This window comes from Vicugna pacos, chromosome 17 (assembly GCF_048564905.1).
Source record: "Vicugna pacos chromosome 17, VicPac4, whole genome shotgun sequence".
NCBI classification, from domain to species: Eukaryota; Metazoa; Chordata; class Mammalia; order Artiodactyla; family Camelidae; genus Vicugna; species Vicugna pacos.
The window spans coordinates 30,797,075-30,824,104 of NC_133003.1; the positions used below are offsets into that span (position 1 = coordinate 30,797,075).

Below are 27,030 nucleotides of genomic sequence, written 5' to 3' on the forward strand. Positions count from 1 at the left end.
ATCTGAGTTCAAAAGGACAGAAACACAAGACGGAAAATTTTACGAGAGGATGTCAGTTTTGATACCAATCATTTTGAGTTGTGCCCCAACAAGGATCCTCCTGCCATTTGTCACTGGAACCAGTAGACATAGACCGAGTTCAGTTCAGAAGCAGAGGAGAGTTTTAGTCTCTGATCAAGGATTGGAGAGGAGAGAGCTGGAGCTCCCGAGGACAAGCGCTCCCGATGGCCTGTGGGCGGGGCGGCTTTACAGAGTTCCGGCCCGGGGGCGGGGAGGGGCGGAGCCCTCACTGGGCAGGCGCAGCCCCGCGGCTCACGCCCCAGGTCGCGGAGCCCGCGCAGCGTCCCTGCACACGCCCAGCCGGCCGCCGCCATCTTGCACTGCAGCCTCGTGAGCAGCGCCCTGCTGGAGAGATTCCCACCCCTCACCAGCTCACCGGGGCAGCTGGTATCCCGTGCTGATACGGGAGGACAGCCCGTGGAACCTCCGTGGATAAAGAGTCACGCAAATTTCACCTCACAAACAGGTGGGGAGGAGAGGTCGGGTGGTGGGTGTTTCCTGGTCTTGCAAGCAGCTCACAGGGCCCCCCAGCCCACTTCAGAGAAACGAGCGCTGACTGGAACAGGTCGTCACAGGTCAGGTACCTCCCTTGGGACCTTTCTTTGCACTTCGGCCTCCGCAGTGCCTTTTCCTGAATTCAGCTCAGTCGTCCTTGTTCTGTTTAGTCAGGTGGTCCTTATTTTCTGGGCTTTTCTCAGTCTCGCCTCCCGGCTTGCGGGGCTGGCCATTCCCCTTTACCAACCTGAAAGTGACTATGGAGAATGCTACTGCTGACCCGTGGACGTCGGCGAGGAGGGTAGAAGCCCTGGTACAGCCCTTGTACAGGGCAGCAGTCCTGTCAAGACAGGGGACAAGACTGCCGTGGCTCCCTCACGTCCACAGGCCCTCATCATCCCCAGGCGTCTGGTACCATGGCAAGGCCAGCCAGAAGCAGCGAGCAAACATGCGTGAGCTTTAATCTCTGATCCCTAACGATGCCAGGGTATGATCCTCAAGGGGCTGCAGTCCAGGTGACTCGGGGCTATGCTGTGTGAGCACCACACCAGGTACCAGGTTGCTGGGCAGAGTTGTTCTGAATTTGGCCAAAGGCTGCTGCTTCTACCATGTCAGAGTGTACAAGAAGCAGTCAGTCCCCGAGGAAAACTCCCAAAGCCTCCACTGCTCTCCTGTCAGCAGATGGAGGGACCTCTAAATTAGGAAGCCCACCAGAGTGTGGGTTCTTGCCGCTGGCTGTGAAATGATTCACACAGCAGAGGCAGAGGGACAAGTGAACAGCCGTTTTATTGCTCAGAAGGGGAAAGGGAAGAAAAGCACTTCAGCCAGTAAGAGGTACTTGAGTGGGGAACTATCAGCCAAGATGGGCGGTAGGGACAGCTCCGGCCTGGGTTGGGCCACGTGGACTTTTATGAGAGGCCTCTGCCATCATGTCCTCCTTCTGGTGTGATGGAGCCAATCAGTCCTTGTTAAGTTTTTCAGTCCTTGTAGGGGCATTTCTGGTTGTTGTCATGGCAATTGTCAACTGGTGGGTGTGTCATTTAGCATGCTAATACATTACAGTGAGAGTATAATGAGGCTCAAGGTCCACTGGAAGTCAGATCCTCCAGCATCTTGTACTGGATGGGTTCTAACCAGTTCTTGTTTCTTCTCTGCCTCCTGAGACTTAGATAAAAGTAACTGGTTTCTGTTTGAGGGAGCGTTGAAGGTGTGATCCTGGAGACAACAGCCTTGGTAACAAAAAGGAAAGTTGCTTTTAATCAGAATGCTTGCAATCTAGTGGACCCAGCGTCTATTTAAAAAAAAAAAAAGATCTCCAAAGATTCCGTACAGCCATGGAAGTCTTAAAGAGAAATGAAGGAATAATCTCAGTTAATTGCTGAGATAGGTGTTCAGAGGCATTGCCATCCCCCAGTGCCTGCAGGCTTGTCCTAATTGACTGCTTGAGCCTGCTGCTCTGTGACTCAGGGAGGCCTGGGAGACTTCAGCTTTTCTATAAGCAAGAGGCTTGGGTTGGTGGGTGGTGCTCAAAGGGTTTTGCTCCCTTTCACTCCCACTGGAGCTCAGGGTAAGCCAAGAGCCTAAAGGATAGATACAGGCAAAAAAAAAAAAAAAAAAAAGCCATGGTCCAACCTATCTGGGTAGCCAAAATTTGTTACTGACCACTTTGAGTCAGGCCCCAACAAGGGTCCTTCTGCCCAGTGTCATTCTAACCAATAGAATAAGTCCTATTTCAGTTGAGAAACAAAGGAAAATTTTATTCTTTGATCAAAGAATGGAGAAGTGCAAGATCAAGCTCTAGAGTACATGCTTTCCCCAAAAGGCTGTCAACAGGGCTGCTTTATAGGGTTCTTGTCAGTGGAGAGAAGGGTGAAGTTTTTATGGGATGGGCACAATTATACTGTTCATGGCACTCCAGATCCAAATGCTGGCTGCGGCATCTCTGCACGTGTTCCACCATCGCCATCTTGAATTGAAGTGCCCTGCATAGCACTGATGCACACAGTACAGCAAGCATCAGGTGCAGCCTTTTCACTCGAGGAGCTCTGGTCTGAAGTGCTGGGTGCAAGTCCTCTGTACTTGGCACCCTATGAGCAAGTGAAACTAGACTAAGCACAAAGGAAAAGAAAGAAAGCAAAAAGGTTAGGCTTTATTTTATTACCCAGATTCTATTTTCATTTCCTGGGAATTGTTAAAGGGCTTTGCCATTGACAAGTTGCAGTGGAAATGGGAATCGGGGGTGGAACTGAAGGATGTGGTGTTGGAGCTAGTCCGTGGAGGAGGAAGAGAACTGAAAGTAAAATATCCAATACTGATTTCTCTCACCAAATTTCCAACACTTTCCTTTTTGCAGCCTTGCTGTAGCAGTAAATATGCAGGGCCACTGTGGTGCACAACCTTTTAGGGGCACCATTTATGCTGCAGTCCATGTAAATACCCCTAGAGTTGTACAACATATGGCCCTGTAGTCAAACAAGTTCCTTATAGAACCTTCAGTTCTTGCTCTTAAAAAACAAACGAAAACAAACTAAATACCAAAGAAAGTCAGCCATCCAACCAAGGAAATCCCAACCACTTTATTGATCAGTAGAGGCCTAGGATTCCAAGAGGCCTCATGGGCATCTGACAGAGATAGGCTTACTAGGTAAGATTCTGGACTAGTCTCCTCCAGCCCCACTTCCATGGCCAGCTACATAGTTTGGGGTTCAGTGCAAAATGAAAATGAGAACTCCCTTCCTTATCCAAAAAGAAGGAAAGTGCAGGTTATTTGAAGAAACCCGGAATATACCACTGTAGCCTAAATGTAATTTTGAGCTGAAGACATTTGAGAATCAGCAGATGCAGGAAGAAGTTTCATTTGTGTTCTCCTTTTTCTACATAAAACAGAGTCTTCCAAAAGAACTCAGCTGCCATAAATCCCCCTCTCAGGGAGGCTTCCTGTACCAGGGGCAAAGAGAGACACTCCCGCCACCAGATGGGAGCAGTTGGCGCAGAGGTGAGAAATTGCATAAATAGGCTTTACTAAAACAAACCTTAACCTTCGATTATTTTCCCCTGTATGTTTCTCCATCCTGGCCCACCATTTACTGTCCCTTGAAATCCTAACCCCTTTCCCTTGTTCAGATGGTGCATACACATCAAATTCTAGCCATTTCCTCAAGTCAGTTTTCTGTAAACTCTTGTGTATGTATGTGAATAAAATCTCTCTTTTCTCTAGCTAACCTATCTTTTGTCAGTTTAACTTGCAGGCCTCCAAGCACTGGAGCTAATAGGGTAGAGGAAAAGTTTTCCTCCCAGCATTATTAAAATACAAAACTCTTTCCTTTCTTCTTTGGTTTCTCTTTTGATTTGTCATAGTGTTTTTTATTTCCTTTTTAGTGTTACTTTATGTAAAGAAAAAATTTTAAATTTAAATTATTAGCATGACTTGTACCATTTACCTTTCTATTGTACAATGCAGTTTTAAGTGCAAATATAAGAGCATTTGTGCAAAATCACTGAAATTATGCAATTCATATTTTGTAGCTTATCCATGCATATGTATTTTATTCTCATAAGAACAATGGAATAGCAGCACAAAACGAACTCAACTGTTTTTTATTTTACTTCCTGATGTGCACATATTCTACCAACACTCTCTACCTTGGCTTACAGATGACTAAGGAAGGACTACTTAAAAAAGCACTATGGATTGCTTCATCTTTCCCTTTCTTTCTTTTTTTTTTTTCCTATCATTTTCAGCATAAGTGCTTGGCTTATACAGAGGAGTAGCAAGAGTAAGAAAGGACATGTTAGGGCTCCTTGGTCATTTGTGTTTCTTAGAATGCTATTACCTTCTTTCTGTGTTAGGAGCTAGCTCTGGTTTGAATGAAAAATATGGCCTCACCCTCTACTTAGTCATAGATGTAACTCACTTACCTTGTGATGGCTTTGAGTCTTGCTGAACTCCCATGCACCCCGGGTCCGCAAGAACTCTATGCTCGTGGGGCATCGTCTGACGCTACGTGCAAATGAATGGCAAGAAACCGAGGACTGTATATCTCAGCTGTCTCCTCTGCTCATGTGTGCACTCCGTTGTCCTCTTGGGCTTCACTTACAAAACATAAGTTCAAAAGTAAAATTATTAAGAATTTTGGGATGGTGACACTAGACATGTAAACCTTTTGAGTGTGGCAGACCCTGCACCACCTCACAACTCACACACCTATGAAGTTGGCCAGCCCACTTCCATTGGAAGAGTTCCAGTGGGGTTCACTTAAAATTTCATTGCATTCACTTAAAATTTCATTGCAAAGGATATTTATATAGTGTCAAAAATATTAGTCTAGATAAAGAGGCAAACTCAATTATCTATGGAATTAGGAAGGAAATAGAAAGATCCAGTAGTCTTACTCACTCTCTTTTCCCCATTATTGAGAGACATAGGAGGGCAAAGTAATTTCTTTTTCTTTGGCAGGGAGTGGTAATTAGGTTTATTTATTTATTTTTAGAGGTGGTTCTGGGGATTGAACCCAGGACCTTGTATGTACTAAGCATGTGCTCTACCACTTGAGCTATACCCTCACCCCAAGGTAATTTCCATTTCCTCTTAACTCTACTATAAGAAAAACAGCAATGCGCATATCATGATAAATGACAGCTGATCCATAGCTTCAGTGTCAAGAGACACTGGGAATTGTTGGAGACTGTGGGAAGATGAGACTTCTGCCCCTCTGAAGGAAGAGCCATTGCTTAGGGCCAGCTGCTGGCTGCCATGGGGGCAAGCAAGCACAGTGCTGCCAGGTCTTCCAATTTTTTCGAGAGAAACTGAAAAATCTAAACTCTTAACATGAAATCTCCCAGTATTTCAATGTTTTCAACTAATTAAATTGAATTGTGTATAGAAGAACTTAATATACAATAACGTACAACAATGGGGAATGCCACAAATCAATGAGGGAAACATAGACTCTTAGTAAATGGTATTAGAAAAACTGGCTCATCAAATGGAGAAAAATAAAACTGAATCCTTATGAGACACCACATATGAAGGATGTGTAAGCTAACATAATAAAAGTAAATGTAGGAAAATATCTTTGTGTCCTAGGCATGGAAGATGTATTTAACAAAATTTCAAAAGCAACAACCATAGGGCAAAATCACTGATAAATGTGATTAAAACAGAATTAGAAAAGCAACAGAAACAGATTAAAATAATTTTAATGTTTTTATTTATATCAATCTTTTCAACATGTAATTCTTGTTCAAGTTTTTGTTGAAATAACGTACATTCTTTTCCTATACTAAGTCTACAAATTCCCACATGTATTTTATATTTACATCATACAGTAGTCATCCCTCATCCACGGTTTTGCTTTCTGCAGTTATTTACCTCCAGTCAACCATTGTCCCAAAATATGAAGTGGACAATTCCAAAAAATATGCAATTCGTAAGTTTTAAATTGTGCACCATTCTGAGAGGTGTGATGAAATCTGCCATTCCCACTCTGTCCCACCTTGGGTCCCCAGCCGTTGACACTGTCTGCTCCTGACATCCAACCGTGGACATCATCAAGGCCCAGTGACCTGGGATCACCCAAAACATTTGGTCCTCCTTCTGACATAGTATCAGTAACAGCTTAATGCTATGTCACAACACCCATGTCATTTGCCTCACTGTCTCATCATGTAGGCTTTTTATCATCTCACATCATCACAAGAAGAAAAAAGACAAGTGTAGTGCAATAAGGCATTTTGAGAGAAAACATTCACATAACTTTTATTACAGTATATTGATATGTGTTCTATTTTATTGTTATTAATCTCTTACTGTGCCTAATTTATAACTTAAACTATCATGGATATGTACGTATAGGGAAAAACATAATATGTACAGGGTTTGGTACTATTCAAAGTTTCTGGCATCCACTGAAGGTCTTGGAACGTACTCTCTCATGGATAAGGGGGGACTACTATAATCTAAATTCAGACCAGCCACATTTTAAGTGCTCAAAAGTCACATGTGGCTACTAGTTCCCATGCTGGATAGCACAGGTCTAAAATACAAAAGGAATTCCTTCAAATCAATAGTAACAACTCCTAATGTCAATTCCCATAGAAAAAAAAAAAGGGCAAAGGATATGAATAGACAATTCACAGTAGAGGAAATACTACTAAGATACAAAAAGATGCTCAAAATTATAACTAATTAGTGGGGGAAATCAAATAAATCTATGTGCTTAGAAAAATCACAAATTAGATAGTGCTAGAGGTTGTTAGGGATCTAGGTATCCTAATTTGCTAGGGGCCGGGGCGGGGGGTGGGGTAGACAGGTGCATATGTTACAAAGAGTGATTTAGTCAAGTTCAGTAGGTGACAGCAATTAATTCTGCTCCTAGCTATTTATCCTAAAGAAATTCTTACACTGCATAGACATTTATTTTTTGTGTTGATTGTCCCCCCCACCGGACTATAAGCTCCATGAGAGCAGGAGCTTTATTTCTGTCATCTCTCTAAGTTCAATGTTGGGATCAGGGCTGGCACATAGCAGAAGCTCAGTAAACACCTGCAGCGTGAATGAATGAATGAATGCCATATTCATCACAGACACCCAAAGAGGCATGTGTTTTGCAGATGAAGAAGATGAAACAGCAGCCACCATCTCTCCAATAGCACATGTCCAGTTGCAGGCAGAGATGGCATTAGCACAAAGTCCAACAGCCCAGGCTGACTCCGAGGCATCACCCAGTCACTGTTTCAACCTTTCTTACTGAGTATCTCATAGGGAAAGTCAGCCTACAAGTAACTGGAAGGAGCAACTACACAACCATGTTTTCAGGGTTTAAATTAGAGTCTTTCTCAGTCCAGAAAGAGTCTGGTAGGTAAGGCTACCCTCTAATGCCTTCCTGGATTCTTGGGTCATGCCTTTTCCAAGAGATGTTACTGTTTAAAAAAGAAGAGAAAGCCAAAAAAGGGGAAGGGAAGGGAAGGAGACTATTTAATAGATTTAAGGTTTTTCTTTTACTGCACACATTTAGCCATTTGGAAACAAAACAGGCCATCTCAGAGAACCAATTCACAGCTTTATTTTACAGCTTTAATGTTAAAAAGGGTTAATGTTTACATCCTGGCTTGCGTATTTTTTGGTTTTGCCTTTCCCTTCCTCTCCGTAGCTTTGATGAGTTATCTAAAGAAGATAATTTGAATATTTGCTTCAGTTTTCTTGGTTCTTTTTGGCCATCCATCCCTTGGCAGGTCTTACCTTATTTGGGTCTAAGTACTCATTCTGCACCTCCTCTCCACCCGCTATTTCATGAATCAAGTGTTAACTAACTTTGTAGCAAAACAAATCCATCTGGAAATTGACATTTCTACGATGTGTTCCTAAAACTGCTGTTCATCATTCCTGGCATGTGCGCTTGTGTAAAAAAACTCAGAACACATTTAAAGCAGGAAGCACTGGAAAGGCTGGGCATGCATTTAGAAGCCAGAATGCATGCCACAAGGGGAGGGCATACTCTGAGAGCTCTGAACGTTGACTATCGTTGGTATCAGGCATGCTAAATATTTGACCATTTTGACTGAACGCTATTATCCTGAACATGTTCCACCTTCTCTATTTACCGAAAGATTATTTTCCAATTGCAAAAAGGATTACAGTTATACTGAGTCAAAATACATAGCCTTTTTTCTTCATTAGTTAATTTATTTATACCCAGTCTTGCTTGTGGCAAGAGGATTTGAGGTAGATCAAATACGGTTTGATGGACTGGATTATCTGGGGAAGCATTCCTTTCCTATGCTGATTCCTACTTCCAAATGGATAATAGTAGTAAAATTAATAACAAAGATTCAGAAACACTAATATCCTTTGAGTGTCTACCATGTTCCAGACTCTTTGCATATATTTTCTCATTTAATCCTCACAGCAACCAAAGAGCAGACACTAATTTTGACTCCATTTCACTGATAAGTAAAATGAGGTTTAGAGAAATGGAGTACATAACAGCATTTAACTAGTAAAGGGTAAAGATGGGATGAATGCAAGCCTCAGAAAATCTCCTTCCTACCAACCCTATTCAGTTCATTTCTGATGGAAGATGTTCTGGATGGAAGAAAAGTTCCTGATCAGTCATTGAGTCCTGGAGACCCTTAAAGGCAAGTTGGAGGAGATGGATGACTGAGGCTGGAGGTACAGAGACGAAATATGCAATTATGTCAAGTTGTTCATATCCAGTGGGGAAATATGAGTTCCCATATACTGTTGTGCCCAAGGTTATCTCCCTGGGCTTTAAGGTAATGACCACATCTATTATACTGACCAATCATCCCCAGTCTCTAGAACATTAGTGTTCAATGAGTACTTCTTAAATGAATGAATATACAATTGGGTTCACCGGCTCAGAAAAGAGACCTTCTTAGGAGGTGAGAATGTCTAGAGATCCTACCTCCAAGAATTAAAGAATGGAGCAGGAAGATAAGTGAATTTCCCTGTAATAGGCAACCTCTAATAATAAACTTTACTATTTCACAGTTTCTATGGGTCAGAAGCACCCGGCTAATCCATGCCTGTATTCCTAACCCACAGAAACTCTGAAGTAATAAACATTTACTGTTTTAAGCTGATAGGTTTTAGGGTGATTTGTTATGCAGCAGTAAATAACTAATACATTTCCTGATAACTTCCAATGAAACCAGGACTATAAAGAGGAAGTGCAGCTATGAAAATGGTATAGGACCACTCATAACTCCCCTGCTTGTTACTTCCTGGCCGATTTCACCATAGTAATTATCTATAAACGTCCTTATAATAGAAAGGGATAATGTGCTTATTTTCAGGGGCAGCAAAAGGGTGAGGAGGGCTGAGGACCCTTGATGCCATTCCATGGCTAGGCTTAGGAAGAAAGGACCCTCAAGAAGATGAACATGTCATCATAGCTCTGAAAAGAGAAGACAGAGAGGCATGGTGAGTGTGTCCAGGAGTAACAGTTAACTCCATGGAAAATTCATCCTAGTTCCCCAGCACTCTTCAACACTGAACTTGGGCAAGTTATCAATTAAGATTATGTTCAGCAATGTGAAACAGGAACCCCTCAAGTAACACTGGCTTAAAGGAAAATGAGCCTGCTTCTTTGTTACACAGAATTCTCACATAGTAGGAGGTCATCTGAGGACTGATCTAGCAGCTCCATGATGTCATGCAGGTCTAGGCTCCTCCCATTCATCCTTGAGGAGATGCCTGGAGGGCAGCCCCACCCTCCTGGTCTCACATGGCTATTTGATCTCTGCATGAATATTTTCATTCCAGCAAGGAAGGGTACACTCATCCTTTCCAGTAGACCTCCTGGAGTCCCACGTGACTCTTCTGTTTATTTCTCATTGGCCAGAACTTATTCACACAGGCATGCCTAGCTGCAAAGGAGGGAGTGAAATGTGCCCAGTGTTCTGTTACTAAAAGGAAGGGAAGGCAAGCAGTAACCTTCGCTACAGGTGACAAGACTGGCAGAGCACCAGATGGTTTGTTATTCTAAGATTTCCAGGATCTGACTCATCCCACATTTTCAGTTTTATCTCTCTATCTCTCATTAGCAGGACTAGACACCACTCTTTTTGTCTTTCCATCATCATACCTTTGCCCCTGCTGGTGCTGGTGCTGGTGCTAGAGTCCCAGCCCCCACCACCCATATTCACTCAGCTCCAGTGCCACTTCTGTGATTCTTTTCTCAAGTCTCTCCTTCCTCTGAAAACTCGTCGCACTTAATTGTACCTTTGCCCATTTTAACAGAGGAGATAAATATTATTACGCACTTTTCAGCTACCAGACAATATGTTAGGATGCGAATGTGAATAAGAGGAGGACCCAGCCTTCTAAAAATGTATAGCACTCAGTTGATAAATGTTGAATAACAAAAGACTAATCTGCTTTGAAGCCTCAGATCAAGCTTTGATTACATATGGTTTTCATAATCATATGCATTACTAAGGTTGAAATGTGGCCCATGTATATCTAACTCAATACAGTTTCTTTAACACCTCCTTTGTGCTTGATACTGTTTCACACAAGATCCATCCATCTTGCACTCATATAGAGTTTATTTAATATCTACTACGTACCTAACGTTGTGCAAGGCACTGGGCATAGAAAGAAAGGCCTGATCCCTCTCCTTAGAAACTTGGGGAAAAGACAGGCAAATAGTTTATCACAATACGATACAATAAAGAACTAGGTTGTAGACACCTATGGAGTGATAACAATGTGAAGCCTCGCCTAGAAGGTTTAGAAAACTCCCATCCAGAAGTGGCACTTAAATCTGAAAGGTAAGCAGAAGTTGGCCAGGCCTAAGAGAGAAAGGGTAGTATCGTAGGGTTGACGGTACATCATCTACAAAGGCCAAGTGGTGAACAACAGAACACGGTGCATTTATGGTGCAGGGGCACGGCCAGAACTTAGGATACGAAGTTGGGAACAATAGGAGATGAAACTGGAGGTGTATGAGGTAGACAGCTGTCTCAAATTCAGTAAGGAACTATATCTGACTGTGAGTAACATCTGCCCAAAGAGTATCATAAATAAAAGGTTCTATTTTTCTCTTTATTTAATTTTTCCCTTTTTTAGCTTTATTGAGGTACAATTGACAAGTAGAAATAGTTTATATTTAAGGTGTACAACGTGATGTTTTAATACATGCACATATTGTGAAATGTTTACCGCAGTCAAGTGAAATAACACATCCCTTATCTTTCATAGTTACCTTGTTTTTATTTTTTGTTTTTGGTGAGAACCATTAAGATGTACCAGCAAATTTCAAGTATACAATACAGTATTGTTAACTATAGTCACCCTATTGCACATTAGATCCCCAGAACTCATTTATCTTGTATATCTGAAGCTTTGTGCCCTTTGACCAACATTTAAACGTTTTACTTTTTCTAATACAACAGTGACTCCCAGGGTCAGCAGTTTGGGGGTGGTACAGGAGCATGAAGGTGCCACCAGGGACTCAGGGCCCTTCTATCACTAGGCTTGGCATCCTTAGGGTACTCTTGACCCTCATGGTCACAGGGTGGCTACTCCCCCTTCAGCATCTGTTCTGAATGCTCCAACTGCAGCCACACCCAATAGCAAGCAGGAAGAGAATGAAGGCTGAGGGCAAAACCTATGTACCAGTCAAATCTGCCTACCTTTGCTAGAAGTCCCATCTTGCAATGTACTTCTTATTGGCCAGAACTATGCCACAGTCCCCAACAAAAACACAACTGCTGGAGAGGCTGGTAAAGAGAGCTGGGCCTATTGTTGCCCCAAACTTTGAGGGCTCTGTCCCTAGGGAAGAGGGGGGAAGGGATGCTGGGTAGATAGTCATCCATGTACATTCAGAAAGTTATAAAGAGCCTAGAAGGCCCCAGCCACAGCTTAAAGACTATTCCTCTAGCATTGGGAGGGAGGGGCCTGAAAAAGTTTAAGCATCGGAGCTAGAAACTAAAAAGACAGGCATTTCAGAAAGTCCTGAAGATTAAGTAAAGGGTGGATTGGGGCGTGAGGAGAAAACAAAGCTGGAGACAGAAAGTTTACCATTAGAAGGCTGTTGTAGGAAGGGCCAAAGCTTAGAACATGACAATGGAATGAAAAAGTCTGAAGTAGGTCAATTAGTGGGCTCCCCTCTACCTGAAATTCATGTCCACCCAGAACCTCAGAATGTGTCTTTCTGGGGGAGATAGGGTCTTTGCAGACACAAGTAAAGTAAGTATCAAGGTGAGATCACAGTGGATGAGAGTGGGCACTAAATCCAGTAAGAGTGTCCTTGTAAGAGACATAAAAGGAGAAGGTGATGTGAAGGTGGAAACAGAGGTTGGACTAATGCAGCACGAAGCCAAAGAACATCGAAGATTGTTGGCCCACCAGAAACTAGGAGAGAATCACGGAACACTTCTCCCTCAGAGCTTCCAGAAGGAACCAACCCTGCTGACATCTTGACTTAGGACTTTTGGATTCCTGAAATGTGAGAGAATAAACAATAAATTTCTGCCGGCTGAGCCACCCAGTTTGTGGTAATTCATTATGGCCACCCTAGAAAACTAACATAAGGTTTAAAGAAGCATTAAATGAGATCAAGTTGACAAGACTGAGTAGGCGTGAGAAAAGAGTCCCTGCTTTCTGGTTTGGCTAACTAGGCAAATGCTGGTGCTGTCACTAAGGTGAGCAACAGAAGAGGAAGGACAGAAACGGGAGAGAAAAAATAGGTTCCACTGTACACAAGTTGCTTTGGAGGTGCCTGTGGGACATGGAGATGACAGGTCTGGGATGGAAATCAGAGGGAGCAGCACTTGAAGCCATTACAGTGGATCTTGCCTGCAAGCTGCGTAACATTTTGCCAGAGGGATGAGACTTTCACGTGTGAGGTGATTCGGGAACACCCGAGAGAGTGTACTACGTTGCCAAAATGTGGAGCATAGCTATTTCAGGAAGCTTGAATTAGGGAAAATTAATGTAAGGTGGAAAAAATGGCCCATGACTCTATACTAATGAGCAGGGTTGTTTCATTTTTATTATTAATTGGCACAACCCTGCATTAGCCTCTGACCAAACAGGCTGTACCGACTCAGAGACTGGTTTTCATCACACGTGCAGATAGTTACTGAACATTAGAACCGGAAAGGACACATCCTGCCCAAACTCCTCCTCTTACAGATGGAAAAGCAGAGATTTTGAAGGAGAAGGACTTGCCTAAAGTCAGTAAGAGAACCAAATGAGATCGCAGCTCAGGCTTGGCCTCCACCGTGAAACTCACATAATAAAGTGAATCATGAAAAGCCTTACCTGAAGGAAAATCATGTGTGGTTTGATCTATAAAAGTTGAAGGATGTAGAAAATGAGCAGGTGAAAATACTGTCAGGTTTCAGAGCCAGAAAGACCTGGTTTCCAGTCCAAATGCAATCAGGGCATATTAGTAAGAATGCCTTCAGTTTACAGAAAAATCACAACAATAAGAAAATTATTGGTTGGCACAATTGAAAAAAGTCCAGTGACAGGAAAGACTTGGAGTGTGGTTTGAGAAGGGTTTCAGTTTTGTTTCTGCTGCTAGCTGGGCTCTCCTCTGCTCTCTGTAGCTTCACCCTCAGACTAGTTTTCCACCGCAGCCTTACGGAGCACACAGCATCTGTACTGTGTGCAGATGGTGGCTCACTAAGGGCAGGGAGCACGGGGTGGTCCACCCAAGGTGCAGACAATAGGAGACATGTTAGCTGTAGAGACCATTAAAGCAACAATAAAAACCAATAGAAGTGGGTCTATTATTACCATTACAGTCCAGTAGCATTCTGAAACAAGGTCAGTGACGAAATGCTCCAACTGCAGCCACACCCAATACCTGGCACCCTAGTGCATCTGTGCACCAGAATCTCCAGCAGAAGAAAAGAGAGCCACACTCTGGACAAGGTTAAGTCACCTGGCTACACCTAAACGAGCCGTGGGCAGCGGGAGTGTGAAGTGTGCTGAGTGGCTTAGCTTAAGTCACAGGCTGATTCCAGAGGTGGAATCGGCTTTCTCAGACTCCTAGATGTTCCCAGTTGAAACCTTAAATGGGAGAGATGGGGAAAGATGAATGGACGCTGGTGAAGCAACCACCAGATGTTTACCGCACCTTGTGATCTTAGGCAAGTTTTTTGACTCAGGTCTTAGGCACGTGCTAGATACTGTCCTAGGAACTCTCCATGTACATAAACTCCAGCCACAGGAGGTAGCTATTCTGATTATCTCCATGCATCTGTCAGGATCCTAACAGAAAACAAACAGCACACTCAAGTTAAAGCACCTTGAGGAGGGCTTAGGTGCAAAGAGGCTACTTACAAAGGTAGAGGCTGGGTGTCGGAAACTACAAGGGTGAGTGCGGGACCTAAGGAAGGGAGCAGCAGAGCTGTCACCACCCCTGAGCCTACAAAGAAAGCGAGGAGTTACCGGAAGCTGAAAGAGAGAGTGAGTTGTAAAGAGACGGTCTCAGAAGCCATGACGTTCGCCTGTGAGCACAGTTAACCCAAGTCAGCCTCACAGCAAGAGAGCCTGGGAAATAAACACCCTACCCTCATGCCTGTTTGTCCCAGCTGTAGCAGGGTCTCCCTGTGGGCTGGCCTGAATGGGAAGCACAGGGTGCCATAGTCTGCTGATGATATCCTCTCAGCTTATCTCCTGGAGCAGAAATCAGGGGAGGAGTGGGGAGCAGACTTGGAGGGACAGAGAGAAAACAGCCAACCCACTCCATTTCACAGATGAGGAAACTGAGATCTGGAGAGGTTAATTTACTTGTCTGGTCCAGAGCATATACTCTTTTTTTTTCCCCCTTTTTTCCGGCTTTACTGAAATACAATTGCTAAATCAGAGCATATTACTGTTAAACACTATACTGTGTAATCTCTCAGAGCAAGTGAAAATCCAGGCAGTGTCGTATACATAATACATGCTTCACAGATGTTATTTTTTCCGCTTCATTTTAACCTCCACTGGCAAAGAGAAACCATTGATAAAATCACAGCGCCCAGGCCTTCCCCACGCAGGGTGCTCCCCCCCAGCGAGTGAACTAAGGCTCCCCCCAAGGAGTCAGCCCACATCTCACAGTCCACACGGTTCCAAAGCACCAGGGAGACCACAATATAAATGTAAAAGACATGCTGCTTCTGCTCTCTGCATTTCTAAACTAACTTGAATCGCTGGCTGCACCACAAAAATAAATCAAAATGTGAGAGTCTGTGAACAGCTCCCATTCAAGGTGCAATTGATTTGTTACACAATGCGCACAGTAACCAGAGCCACACAGACTAAGTAAACAGGGTGTCTGACAATAGGCACAGACTCCAGCAAGCGATGCAGGCGCATCCCCTCTCCAAGAAAATCAAAATCAGAGAGCTTGACTGGCTGCTGCTTAATCCAATTCATGCTCTTGCCTCACTCTTGTCAGAAAGGTGGGTGGCAGATACTATTTATCATTCCTGTGTCACTGGTGGGCTCCGAGAGTGACATGATTTACCTATTGTCAAACGAGTTTTCATAACAGCCTAACTCCGTTTGACACATTCTTTTCAGCAAGCCAAATATGCTGTCGGTCCATACCTTGAATGTTGTCAAAATAATTTGCAAGTGACACCCACATCCCCATCCCATTTGATAGAGTTGGGTTAGTCACTTGGAAGAGTCGCTAGGGAGGTTATTCAGAAAGGAGGAATGCTGGAAAATTGGAGCTTTGGGGGCTGTGTCTCACATGGACAAGGCTCATAATTAATTATAACACTGATGTGTATGAGAGGTTACTGTAGGCAGGGCTTTTCGGCTATGCCCTGCGCTTGTGTGATCCCATTTAATGTGCACAAACACCCTATGAGAGGGTACTCCTGTCTCTACCATTTTACAGAGGAGGACTTTGAGTCCAGAGAGATTGAGTAACTTGTCTGGAAGCAGGGCTGGCTTCTTGGATGTGCAGCTTAGAAGGGATCAGCACTTGGTTCAATGCTCTACTGTCTCCATCTTGAAATTCTTAATGACTTCTGAACAAGGGACCTCCATTTTTATTGTGCACTGGGTCCTGTAAATAATGCATCAGGCCCTGCCTGGAGGCATCTGTTCTACAAACACCTACACAGCATGTCCCAGGCACTGAACTGGGCTGAGGTCAACAAGATGTTCACGTCTTTGCTCTCACAAAGCTGCCATTCCGCAGGAGGAGAAAGATGACAATTAAGGGAACAGCAAGATAACTAAAGATGATGATGAATGCTGTGAAGAAAGTAGACAGGGTGGTGAGATGAAGTAAATGTTGTAGGGGAGGGTGCTGCCTTATATTATAGGGGGGGTCATCTCCAAACAGGTGACACTTAACCAGACCTGAGGCTGAGGAGGAGCCAGCCTGGTAGGACCCAGAGAGAGGTTCAGGCCACGAGCCTACAAACAGGGCAAGGGACCAAAGGAGGCAAAAGCTGGACGAGCTGAAGTACCTCAGGTACTTCACCCGTGCGATGGGAGCTGAAGCACAGAGAGATGCAAGGTAAATTGAGAATTAAGCAGAAACCAGATCACACAGGGCCTTTTAGGACAAGGTAAAGAGCTTGGATTGGATGCTCCCGCACTGGGAAACCAAGGAAGCATGCTCAATGAAGGCAAGAGAGCAGTTGATGCATAAGATCACTCAAGCTATTGTATGGAGAACAGATTAGAGGAGGGCGAGAGACATGGGAGCAAATCACAACTATAACCCCCTGCCCCACATCCCAGCTTCCAATAGGAGCAGTTAGATAGAATGGGGATTCCATGAAGGGACCCACAGAACCTACATATAACTAATTCACATTTCATATGCATAGGTGTGTGTGTATGTATATACACACATGTACATTTATAAGGCATCAGAAGAATCCACATATAACTCGCATTTTGTATGTGAGTATAAATATACATATACATACATTTTAAGTAAAATGTAAAAAACCAATATGCACACACAAATATATCGTATTCCAAATTTACATCCAGTGTATTAATTTGTGAAGCCAGATTAATTCGTGTTTGTATGTAAACCTGATATTTAAAATTCCTTTGCTCTCTCTGCTTATTTGGAGAGTCTCCTAAGACTGCACAATGAGATGATTAACAGCACCATCACTGTTTAAAACCATTTATTAAGCACTTTCTAATACTGTGCAACCGGAACAAAATAAACAGGATGCTGGGACCAACAGAAAATTTTAACTGTTATCCAAAGTCCAGAGTTTCACGTTTGGTGATCCCTAGCTTGTCACTCGCTATCGTTAAAGAAAGTAAAATGCTACACATTTAAAGGCATCCCTGTGTTTTTCACTCTTAAAGACCAACTTACCTAATGTTGATTCAGCAAACAGTTATAATAATGAATACTGACACAAGGCAAATCCTTATCCTAAAGCCTCACACATACTCACTCATAAAACCTGACAACAGCAGAAGGATTCTATTCTTACCACCCCTCCCACTTTCACAGGTGAAGAAACTGAACTACACAGAACTTAATGACTCCTCATATGAGTAACTGAATAACAAGGTCACAGCTCATAAGTGGCAGTGTCAGGATAAACACCCAGGCACTCTAGCTGAAGAATCCATGTTCCAAGCTAGAGGTGGGCAGGTGTGGCAGGTAAACTACAGTGCATGGGCCAAATGCGGTTCTTCACCAGTTTTTGTAAATAAAGGTTTATTGGAATAGCCATGCTCACTGGTCTACATGTCGTCCAAGCCTGCTTTTGCTCCCGCAGCAGAGTTGAGTAGCTGTGGCAGAGATCACACGGCCTACAAACCCTAAAATACTTACCACTGGTCCTTTAGAGGGAAAGGTTGCTTTTCTGAAACCTGCTCTAAACTATACTGCATGTACTGCTTGCCAGCCACCGTTTGAGGCACTAGGGAGGGAGTGCAAACAGAACGAATGAGACTCCTACTGTCACAGTGCTTATAACTGCATAATGGACTTTGTAAGACTGTATGAGTACGCACACACATACGTGCCAAGGAGCAGCGTTCTGCTGCTAGAAATATTGACCGTCCAAATATAGATGCTCCCTTACATCTTATTCCTTTGTTTTAAAAAAAATCTAGTAGTAGCAGAGCCTTGGGTGTCTTCAAATTGCTTTGGAAGGGAAACCAGTTGATATAATTCTAGGACCTTCTGTCATAGGCAAGTTACAAAGAGCATGGCTCTGACTCAGCAGGGTAATTCTCATGTATAAAATACACCTGCCTATTAGATTGTACAGCTGCCTTGTTCTTGACAGATATGCCAATAAAAGGATAATTAATAGAAACAAAGATTGCTACAATTGATAAATGTTTCTAGTAACCAAATCTGAGCTTGCAACTGAAAAGGGAAACCTGGCTAGTACCGCCGGAATTAAAATGTTTCCAAATCAAAACTCTACCTGCAATATTTATTTTTTCCTCATGCTCTCAGTGGTCTCTATTAAGAATTTGTGATTGTCAGCATTACCATAGCAACCTGTCTGAGAAGGGCTGCAAAAAGATGCACCTCAGGCTTCCTTCTAGCTGATACTCGCCAATAATGCTCATCTTTGACTAAATGGGTGAAGCACAAACTCTTGATGTAAGTCCCAAAGGACTTGCTTTTTAAATTTTTTTTTCTGGCAGTCTATCAGATAATTAAGAAAGTCACTGAATTCCTAATACGAACTGAATTTTGGTAAGATTTCACATTTGTAATCAAAACGTGATGAAAATCCATCAATAGAGAACAGTTTGCTGATCATATTATCATAATTGTTGATTGAGTGATAGATGACATTAACAGTCTAAACACAGATTTTCTTTTCTTTTAAAAATTCACTCTTAATTCTAACTTGTGGCCTTATCTCATGAATTTTGAAGCCACTAATTTAGAATTTGTGATTCAAATTCAATCAAAATGTATTGAGTTCCTCCCAGGTGCCTTCACATGCATCTTTCATTAATTCTGTTAGCTGCACAACCATTCTTGGAAGTAGGTATTGTCACACCTATTTTGTAGATGAGTAAACAGAAACTCAAAGAGGTTAAGTAACCTGCCCAAGGTTACCCAACAAGAAAAAAGCAGACCCAAGGGTCTAGTGTCTACTTGTCTGCTTATGATATTTCCAGGCTGAAGCTAATGTCTACCGTTCTTGAGCAATATGTTCTTCATAGACTGTTGATTATAGATAGGGTGAGGAGAAGGGTGGTATTAAAATAAGTGAGGCAATTATTTTCAGGTAGCTCCAGCTCAAATTCCTACATGTTTGATGATTACAAATAGCTCTCTTGTTAAAGTAGTCTACAGAATTTTCTAGAAAACACTTGGCCTATAGTTGAAGTTATTGGATGAGCTTGAAAGAGACTGTGCTGAATACTCTCCATTTGTCCCTTCAGACACACCCTCCATCACTGTCCAGCCTATTCTGTGCTCTAGGAGGCTTTTCTTACCCTCTGGCTTCCTTTTGGGTTCAATCAATGGGCAGCACCATAGGAGACCAGAGGACAGAAGGAGAGAGAAGTCAGGCTATTTATTCCCGACTGCCTTCCTGCAAGCTGGTATTGGCTGCGTTCTTCTAATGAATGCTGACCACTTTCCAGGCCACCTTATCCTAGAGCTGTAGTTCTCACTGGGTTTCAGCTGAAACTCTCTTTTCTTGTGCCTTTAGGCCTAAAGGGTGGTAGTATTCTGGACCACGGCTAAACCTGGGGTGCTTCACCATCCCTTGTTAGTTCCCATTAACCCGGCCCTGACCTTTATCAACAGTCCCTTCATTGAGTGCTTTTCAGTGTAGGCTCTGGAAGTGAGAGCTTAGATTAGTGAACTGAAAACTTTCCTCTTTTCTAATATAAGCATTAATGCTATATATCTTCCTCTCAGCATTGCTTTTGCTGTTTCCCGTAAATTTGATATGAAGTATTTTATTCAGTTCAAAGTTCTGTTTATTTCACTTGAACCCATGGATTTTAAAAGTATGTTGTTTAGTTCCCAAGTGTTGGTAAACTTTTCTGTTATCTTTCTGATACTGGTTTTCTTGTCCATTTGCGGTCAAAGAACACACTCTGGTTTCAGTTCTTTTAAATTTGTTAAAGTTTGCTTTATGGCCCAACATATAGTTTACATAGGTATATACACCATGGGCACACAAAAAGAATGTATATTCTGCTCTTGTTGGATGGAGTGTTCTGTAAATGTCAGTGAGATTATTGGTCGAGGGTGCTGATGAGTTCTTTTGCATCCTTGCTGATTTTCTGTCTAGCTGCTCTATCAGTTTTCAGCTGTACTGGTGGGTTTGTCCTTTTCTGTTTTAGCTCTGTCACTTTTGTTTTGCATGTTTTGCAACTCTGTTGTCCTGGCACCTCAGTTGTCACCTGGCATGGATGGGGCTTGGCCCCCTAGTCCATATTTGCAGGTGGGAGTAAGGGTGGGGCAACAATTTTTTCTGTACAGCGGCTTTTTTCTAAAAGGTTTCTGTCTTGCAAGGTTACCCTTTCCCAGTCCTTTAGTTAAAGAAAGCAGGCTTTTGCTGGGGCTCGTTTTATCCTTACCCATTGGTCATTCTGGGTTGCCGGTTTCTTCAGTAGCCAGTCTGGCATGTATGAGACAAAACAAACCAAGAAACAAAACCCAGGGGACTGACTGCCATGTTGTTATTTGGATGCTGAGGTCCCTAGCCAGTCTGCCTTCTCTCCACCTTTCACAGTCTTCTTATATATGCTTTATATTTGTATAGTAGTATAATTATTGTATAAATATATGTTAGTTATATTTATAATATAAGTAATTTGTATTTATATAATTATTATATTATATTGTATTGTATTATTTCTAGGGGTTTTAGTTACACTTAGCAGAAGGAACAGGGAAAAGCTGGAAGCCACATGTCAAGGGAGCTGGGGAAACGTCATTTACAGGAACACTGAGTAGAGCAGGGGGAGGCAGGGAGCAGATATGGAAGAGAAATAGATGACTGGCACACAGATGAATGTTTATTTTAGAGCAGCCTTGGATATGGGGTCAAGGATCCTTAAGCGAAGTATAGGATAATGGCAAGAATATAGTAAATATGTCAGAAGCCACAGGAAGGTATCATTAATGGATGGCCCAGTGTGTGCCTGGAGTAGGAGAAAGACCAGCCTGACATCCCCTAAAGCATCCAGGCAATTTCCTTAAAATCCATCCACCTTCCTCTGGCTGTAACCACCTAGCTTGAAAGATAATAAACACCAAATATTTATTCTTGTGACTGTGCAATCTTTAGACTCCAGTGTTCTGATAATTGGGGGAAAATAATCCCAAAGGTTTTAGGTATGCACACCTCAGTAGTTCTTCTTTACTGAGCTAGACTTCTTGTGATGTGTTTTCTTTTCATTCATTAGTGAAATGATGCATGTTTCCGTGCACCTAGGTGATCTGAGTAGAAGTTGGCTGTGTTCTCCTTTCAGATGATACATGAACTTAAAAAGAACATTAGAAAAAGTTCCATTTGAACAGGGAAAAGTCAACATTACTACAAGTAGATGTCCCATGCCTAGAAGTCTTATGAGTAGATCAACCCACAGAGAAGACTAACAGTCTTTAGACAGACAACTACCATTTGCCATCAGTGATGTTAACTTGGTGGCAGTCCATGTGAAACATCTGGGAAAGGGTCTGGGGTAAAGTTTAATTCAGCAGAATCTATGAAGTTAGCAATGAAAACGGATGAGTGGAAGAACTTAAGCCAAATATTTTAAAGAATGCTTTCAAAGAACCCATTTTGATGAACAAATACTGCATTCATCTAAATTCTTATCCTTTCACTATATTTTGGAAATGCGTTTCTAAACCTGAGAGACTAAATCAACATTTCCAAAATATTTTTTTAAATATTTTAAAATAAAATAAATATTAAATATTTTATAACTCCGATTTATTAGTATACTTCTCTCAACGGTGTGGGGGGTTAGTTCTATACTACATGAAGGAATTTATGTACAGGACAAATAAGCTATGTCTTTTCTCACAAGTGAGTAACTGTCTTGATTGACTTTTTTTTTCCTGATTAGCAAACTATAGCTGACTATACTAGTGTGAGAAGGCCAGTACAATAAATTATCCTTCAATTGTCATTCAAAACAAAGTTCAAGAAAGAACTAAATATCAGGCAGGGGTGGGGGGAAGACACAGTATGCATGGTTTATTAGTAATGTACAAGGATAGCCAGCACAGTCCTTGAATGAGATGGGGGTGACAAAAGTCAATTAAAATCTTGAGACAGTTTTTTGAGATTCGGAATATTAATTAGAGAAAGCAACAGCAGAATACTGGCATAACTAGGCACACATTTGAAATCTTGTTTGTAGTTCAAGAAGCCATTTCTTAAAGAGCACTTGAGAGACTGAAAAGATGCATCTAGAAAAGAAAGCAATTAAAATAACTCAGAGCTGGAAGATGTTAGGGCAACTTGATGCATGTAATATAAAAGGATACGGTAGTCAGCAGGGCACTCCAGGAAAACTACTAGGACAGCTACTTCCGTGGGACCCTGTAGGGTTTTTATTTTTTTCTGGCAAAGGCCACTTTAAAAACACAAATGTGAGAAAGTCCATTACAAGTGTGTAGAGTTGCAAACCATTATGAATTGCCTCTTTCAAGCATAAGTGAAAGGAAGGCCATTTCTGCTCTGGTTAAGCAAATCATATTTGTCTACAATAGGATTAGAACTGCCACAGGCTGGGCAGTTTGGCTTTATTTCTGTGACAGGATGTCTACCCTGCAAGAATAAAAATAACTAACATCTTTCGAGAGCCTTCTTGTGTATCACGCCCTGCAGTAAGTTTCTAAATGCTTCAGTCCTTCCAGAATGTCAGCTACAGGAAGGCAGGGAAACTTACTTGCTTTGGACATTATTGTATCCCACATGCCTGGCACACAGTAGGGACTCAATACATAGTTCATCAATGAATGGCATTTTTCAACAGTTGAACTTTTATGCATGCATTACTTTTGTAATAAGAGAAAATTAAATTGTGGTTTACCACCTCCTGATAGTCATGCCCTTGGGTAAGTCCCTCTCATTGAGGGTAGGCTGGATATAAGGGCTCACTTCTAATAAATAAGAATATAATGAAAGTAGTGGAACGCCACTTCTGAGATTAGGTTACAAAATAACCTGGATTTCTGTCCTGCCCTCTATTGCTCTTTCACTTGCTTATTCTGATGGAAGGCAGTTGCCCTTTTGTCAGGAACCCTATGAAAGGGTTCAAGTGGCAAGGAACCGAAGGTGGCCCCTGGCCAGCAGCCAGTGAGGAACTGAGGCCATCAGTCCAGTGCCCCATGAGGAACTGGATCCTGCCACCAACTACATGGGTGAGCTTGGGAGTAGACTCTCCAGCCTCAGTTGAGTCTAGAGATGATTGCAGTCCTGGCCATATAGTCTTGTGAGACCCCGAGCCAGTTACCCACTCAGTCCATGCCTGGATTCCTGACACATAGAAACTGTGAGATTAAAAAGCATTTGTTGTTTTGAGCTGATAAGATTACATAATTTATTACATAGCCATAGATAATTAAATACATAAATCTACAGAAAAGTAGTTTTCTTTTTTAAGGGTTTTGTTTTGTCTTCTTAACGGCATTATCATTTTCTACTTTCTACTCTTCATGGAATGTATTTGCTTCTCTCAAAAATTGACCCTGCTTTGACAGTGTGGTAACAGCTGCTCCTTCCATGACCAAGGGATGGAGGTAGTATTACAACTGAACATTAATTTTCCCATTTTAAAATGGTACCCCAGCATATTTACAAAGGGAGCTTTAAATAGTTCCTAGATAACTATAATTAAATCAAAGTTTAGAAGACACTTTAAAATCCACTGGTTTATTCAACATAGCATTGTACATATCATAATGATACTAAGGGTTAAAATTGATCTTCAGTCTCCTTCCTATTGAAGGTAAAGTGAGTTCTCTCTATCTGGTTGCATCTATGGTATAATGACATCCATCTGTTTTCTTTCTAATAGGGCCAGACAACAGCTGTACAAATGAGTCCTAAAGATTCACACCAGTGCACCATTCCATTCCAAATATAGTTAACACCCTGTTGTCTAACACCCTGCCCCCAAATTCCAATGATACCTACACATTACAGCTTACTTTTGTACTGCCAATGTATAAATCCTTAAAATCTACAAGATACATCTAATACTACAATGGAACCAAAATAATTTAATCTTTGAAACTGGAAGGGTCTTATGAGTCACCATAATGAATAGCAAGTATTATTCTCTTTAATTAATGTGGGCCTCTTACAATGTCCCTTTATCACAGGCCTTTAACTTATCTCCCCAGGCTGCAGGTATTCTGTTTTATCACTGAGGTGTACCTGACATATAGTAGAAACTCATTAATATATGCCTAATGATTTAGCACAGGAACTGAACCCTCATTTGTTCACTCAAAGACACTTCAGCATGACCCTAGCCCTGAATAGTTGATGGGAAAGGGGAGGAAATACACAAACAATCATGATATAAAACAGTAGTAAGAACTGCTTTGAGAAGTATTTAAAATGATACTGGGGATTCATTAAAAATACACAAACCCCTGGGCCCCAGCCTCCAGATGAATCTCTAATTTACTGTATAAGGGGTATTACAAGCAAACTTTTTCTATAAAAGGCCAGATAGTGTTTTGGGCTTTGCCGGCCATATAATCTCTGTTGCAGCTACTCAGCTCTGCTACGGTGGTGTGAAAGCAGCTATGGACAACAGATAAACAAACGGACATGGCTGTGTCCCAGTAAAACACTGTATGTGGACAGCGAAATTTGAATTTCATATAACTCTCACATGGCATGAAATACTGTTCTAAAAAAATCTTTTTTTTCAACCATTAAAACCATTCTTAGCTCTTGGACTGTACAAAACCAGACAGCTGGCCATATGTGGCCAACTCTTGGCACAGAAGGAAGAGCACAGATCCTGGAATCTTCTCGACCTAAGTTTGTATTCCAGCTCTGCTCTTTACTAGCTGGTGACTTGGGCAAGATACTTCCCCATGGGAGTCTGTGTCTTCACCTGAGAGATGAGAGACCTCAGGAATACCTACTTCATGCTTGAGGTGCAAAGAAACTTGAAGACCAAAAGGGAAAGAAAAAACAAAACAAAAAACAACAGGCTAAAAGGCCTGTCTGCTAAAACAACAACTGTGCTACTTGAACTAACATAGTAAACATGTTTTCTTTTAACATGCCAATCAAGGAACTAATTTGGACATGGGATTTAATTAAATGCAGTTGGCTGCACCACTAATATACTCCTCTCCCTTCATTATATTCTATTACACAGTAGTCGCTTCTTTTTGGCATTTGTTATTGTAACGTGATGAGACCTCACCATAGCGTGTCACGGAGTGCACCAGGCAGCATCTTTTATTTTTATATGACTAGGTTTTAATGGGATTTTACAATTTAGCTCTAGGATGTCTAGCCTGCCAAATCATTCAGCATAATGCTAAGGAAATTGTCTTAACTAGCATACTGCAAGTAAATGGTTCAATTTAATGCATCATAAAAATAATAAAAAGAAGAAAATAAAATGGATAAGGAAAAAAAATCATTTTGGAGAAAAGCCTAGTTTTCTCCTGAATTAAGATGTTAAGAAACAGAGTTTATCTTTTATTTCTTGTATTTAAAGAGGGAGAGGCATTGCAGCTACTGTGATCATGATTCCCTGCAACTCCCCCCACCCCCCCAAAAAGACATATTCTTAGTTTAATCACATTTACTTTACACCGTGCCTGACAAGTGGTCAGACATCCTGAGTCATTTCAACAGTCTTTCCCTGATAAAGGGGAGTCTTAAAGGAATGCCTTAACCCAAGAAAATGAATATCTAAATAACAGAATATTATACATTAAACTAGAGGCAAGTGTGCAGTGGTGAGGGTGGTGCAGCAGTAGAGTTATAGATAGAAAATAAGTCCTTCCCTGTTATTTTTGGGACCCAGGGAAAGAGTACAAATGGAGACCACACAGCATGTTGAAATATTTAAAAATTATAAACCAACCTAATCCCCAGCCAGCAACTCTCCCAAAGCCCTGCAGCCCAATATCTAGGACTAGCCCTCCAGGCTGGATGTTAAAAGCCTGTGCGACTGTGTGATAGCACAGGGCTGTCTGGGTGGTAACTAGATAAAAAACCATTAGAACTCATGATCAAGTTCAGCAAGGTTGCAGGATACAAGATCGGTATATAAGTATCAATGGTATTTCCAGATACTAGCAATGAACAATTCAAAGCCAAAATTAAGAAAACAATTCCATTCACAGTAGCATCAAAAAGAATAAAACAATTAGGCATAAACTTAACAAAAGAAGTGCAAAGTATATACTCTGAAAACTAGAAAACATTTTTGAAAGAAATTTTTAAAAGAAATAAATAGAAAGATAGTCTATATTCAAGTATTAGGAGACTTAATATAGTTAAGATAGTAATACTTTCTAAATTGATCAACAGAGTCAATGCAATCTATATCAAAATCTCAGCTGGCTTTTTTTGTTTTGTTTTGTTTTGCAGAAATTGACAAGTAGATCCTTTTCATATGAAAATGCAAGGGACCCAGAATGGACAAAACAACTTGGAAAAAAGAAAAGCAGAATTGCAGGACTCATAGTTCCTAGTTTCAAAACTAACCACAAAACTGTAGTAATCAAGACAGTGTGGTATATGTCTACAAGGCTAGATATGTAAATTAATGAAAGAGACTTAAAATCCAGAAATATAATGTGAGTTGATTTCCCACAAGAGTGCCAAGACAATTCAAAGGGGAAAATATTGATCTTCGCAACAAATGGTTCTGGGATATTCACAAACAAAATAATGAGGTTTAATCCCTACCATGCAGAAAATTTGACTTGAAATGGATCAAAGAACTAAATTTAAGAGGTATAACTATAAAAGTTTTAGAAGAAAATATAGAAGTTAATCTTTATGACCTCATTA

The 27,030-nt window shown here is 41.7% G+C and overlaps 1 long non-coding RNA gene across 4 annotated transcripts; it reads left to right on the forward strand.

Annotated features, from left to right (window-relative positions):
- The first annotated feature begins 371 nt into the window (after positions 1-371).
- On the forward strand, positions 372-26,803 carry LOC140686583 (uncharacterized). 4 transcript variants are annotated; one of them, XR_012060416.1, is made up of 5 exons: positions 372-526; positions 3,442-3,550; positions 9,373-9,499; positions 17,529-17,672; positions 26,605-26,803. It is a non-coding gene; the product is annotated as an uncharacterized lncRNA (long non-coding RNA). The 4 variants fall into 4 exon arrangements; XR_012060417.1 differs by having other exon boundaries at positions 17,529-17,664; XR_012060415.1 differs by lacking the exon at positions 17,529-17,672.
- Positions 26,804-27,030: the final 227 nt, after the last annotated feature.